Here is a 3,655-nt window from a genome sequence, read left to right as displayed (position 1 = left end):
TAGAGGAGCAGGTAGACGAGGAGATTCAGTTGGAGTCTCCACCGGCCAAGGTGCATCAGAGGCACAACCCCGGAAGTACAGCACAGGCCGAGAACTAGCCACTACCCAGCACACCACCGAGAGTCTACAAACCTAGACTCCCATATCCCGGGAGAGTCCGTAGGGATAGAGACGAGGAGCAGAATTCCAAATTTCTTGATCTTCTGAAACAACTTCATCTTAATATTCCATTCCTTGAGGCACTTACGCAAATGCCCAAATATGCAAAGTTTCTTAAGGATATTCTCTCGAACAAAGAGAAGTTAGCCGAAGTCTCCTCCATTCCTCTGAGTGATGGTTGCTCTGCAGTCTTGCAGAGAAAGTTACCAGAAAAGATGTCCGATCCTGGGAGTTTCACGATTCCCTGCATCTTGAGTGATAATACGGTTGTTCATGCGTTGGCGGATCTTGGTGCCAGTATTAATCTCATGCCGTATTCCGTGTATCGCAAGTTGGGTCTAGGCGAACCGAGGCCTACCGTATGAGTATCCAGCTTGCTGATCGTTCTGTGAAATACCCCCGAGGGGTGGTCGAGAACATGCTAGTTCGTGTCGACAAGTTCATCTTCCCGGTGGACTTTGTCATCCTGGACATGAACAATGACGATAGTGTCCCACTCATCTTAGGCCGACCATTCCTTGCCACTGCACAGGCATTGATCGATGTCTGCGAGGGTAAATTAATCTTAAGAGTTGGGGATGAGAACGTCACTTTTGACGTTCGACAGTTACTGAAACACCCCAAGTCTGCTGATGACTCCTTATACTTCATTGACACCATCATGGAGCATGTTGGGGATTTTATCAGCGAAATCTATGGAGGATCTGCCTCCGACACCCAGATTCTCGATAGGGAGATTCCGGAGATTGAAATGGTTTCCTTGACCAATCAGTCCTTAGATGACGACACCGAGTCGCATGTCCCTAAATCTGGCATGTCTGCTGAGATCGTACGAGACGATCCGATGGACCGACCTTCGGTCGAGAGTCCTCCTTCTTCCTTAGAGCTTAGGGATTTACCTTCCCACCTTGAGTATGCGTTTCGAGATGAGGAGAGAAAGCTTCCGGTGATCATTGCATCTGCTTTGATGGAGGTCGAGAAGGAGAAGTTGTTGAGGGTGCTACGAGAGCACAGAGAGGCTATTGCATGGAAGATTATCAACATCAAGGGTATTAACCCTTCGTTTTGCACTCATAAAATCCTCATAGAGGAAAATTTCAAAATTTTCGTTCAACCGCAACGGCGGCTTAATCCGAAAATGCAAGAGATCGTAAAGAAGGAGATTATTAAACTACTTGATGCGGGGATCATTTTCCCCATTTCTGATAGTGCTTAGGTGAGTCCAGTCCAAGTGGTTCCTAAAAAGGGTGGCATGACTGTCGTCACCAATGAGAAGAACGAACTTATTCCCGCCAGGACTGTGACGGGATGGCGAGTCTGCATCGACTATCGCAGACTAAATGATGCCACCATGAAAGACCACTTTCCTCTACCTTTCATTGATCAGATGTTAGAGCGTTTAGCAGTTCAGCAGTACTACTGATTCCTAGATGGTTTCTCGGGTACTTCCAGGTTCCGATCGCTCCCGAAAACCAGGAGAAAACCACTTTCACCTGTCCTTATGGAACATTTGCTTACAAACGTATGTCGTTCGGACTTTGTAACGCTCCGGCCACATTCCAGAGGTGTATGGTGGCCATTTTCCATGATATGATCGAGGACTCCATGGTGTTGTTCATGGACGATTTTTCTGTATTTGGGAGTTCCTTCGATCATTATTTATCAAATCTCGAGAGGATGATGTCCCGCTGCGTTGACACTAACCTAGTCCTTAACTGGGAGAAGTGTCATTTCATGGTTCGCGAGGGCATTGTTCTAGGTCATCGGATCTCAAGTGCGGGGATAGCGGTTGACCGGGCAAAGTTCGAGACCATTTTTAATCTTCCCCCGCCTACTTCTGTGAGATCAATTCGTAGCTTTCTAGGTCATGCCGGGTTCTACCGCCGGTTCATCAAAGATTTTTCTAAAATCGCGAGACCCATAACCAAACTTTTGGAGAAGGATGCTCCATTTGTTTTTTCTGAGCAGTGTATCGAGGCGTTTGATCTTCTAAAAGACAAACTCGTTAACGCCCCAATCATGGTTGCTCCCGATTGGTCGTTACCATTCGAGTTGATGTGTGACGCGAGCGACTTCGCAGTTGGAGCAGTTCTTGGACAACGGAAGGATAAACACTTCCATCCGATCTACTACGCGAGCCGGACCTTAAATGGCGCACAGGAAAGCTATACCACCACCGAAAAAGAGCTTTTAGCTGTGGTGTTCGCTTTCGACAAATTTAGGTCCTATCTAGTTATGTCCAAGACGATTGTTTATACGGATCATGCCGCTATTCGATATCTCTTCAGCAAGCAGGATGCTAAGCCTCGTCTTATCCGATGGATCCTGTTGCTTCAAGAGTTTTATATAGAGATCCGTGATAAAAAGGGGGCCGAGAATGTGGCGGCCGATCATCTTTCACGTCTAGAGGGAGTTAATTTAGGAGATTCGGGAGTCAGGATCGACGATCGTTTTTCCGACGGAGAATCTGATGTTTGTTACGGCACAGGAGGAAGGTTTTCCATGGTTTGCTGATTTCGCGAACTATCTTGCTGACGGATACCTCCCGAAGATGCCTTACCAGCAAAAGAAGAAATTCTTTGCTGACATCAAAGTTTACCTTTGGAACGACCCATATCTTTTCCGCATTGGTGCTGATCAGCTTATTAGAAGGTGTGTAGATGTCAAGGAAGGATGGCAAATTTTGAGCCATTGTCATGTGGGACCGACTGGAGGTCACCACGGTGTGAGTTCTACGGCAAAGAAAGTTTTTGATTCTGGTTTTTACTGGCCGTTTATCTTTGAGGATGCTCATATGTTTGTTAAAAGTTGTGATCGTGGCCAGCGTTTCGGCAACATTTCTTCGCGAAACGAAATGCCCCTGAATGCTATTCAAGTTTGTGAGGTTTTTGATATTTGGGGTATTGATTTCATGGGACCGTTTCCATCTTCACGTGGAAATAAGTAAATACTCGTGGCCGTCGATTACGTGTCTAAGTGGGTTGAGGCCAAAGCTCTACCCACCAATGATGCCCGAGTGGTAGTCCGTTTTCTAAAAAGTCTATTTGCTCGTTTTGGAGTCCCGAAGCCTTGATCAGTGATTGAGGTACTCACTTCTGCAACTCGCAGATGGATAAGGCGTTGAAGCGTTATGGGGTCACCCATCGGCTTGCGACCGCCTACCACCCACAGACTAGCGGGCAAGTAGAAGTGAGTAATCGGGGAATCAATCATATTCTCGTGAAAACGGTTGGTTCAAATCGCCGGGATTGGTCCGACAAATTAGATGACGCTCTGTGGGCCTTCCGTACAGCCTACAAGACGCCGACTGATTCCACACCATTTCGGATGATTTATAGGAACGCCTGTCATCTCCCTGTTGAACTGGAACACCACGCTTCATGGGCCCTTCAAAGGATTAATCTTGATTTATCCGCCGTAGAGGTTAATTGTTTCCATCAAGTACACAAGTTAGAGGAGCTCTAGGATCACGCATATGCACAATCATTTAGGTATA

This window comes from Bidens hawaiensis, unplaced genomic scaffold (genome assembly GCF_021521415.1).
Source record: "Bidens hawaiensis isolate Kalapana, Puna unplaced genomic scaffold, B.hawaiensis_p1.1 tig00033111_1, whole genome shotgun sequence".
Classification (NCBI taxonomy): Eukaryota; Viridiplantae; Streptophyta; class Magnoliopsida; order Asterales; family Asteraceae; genus Bidens; species Bidens hawaiensis.
This window is presented reverse-complemented; position numbering follows the sequence as displayed.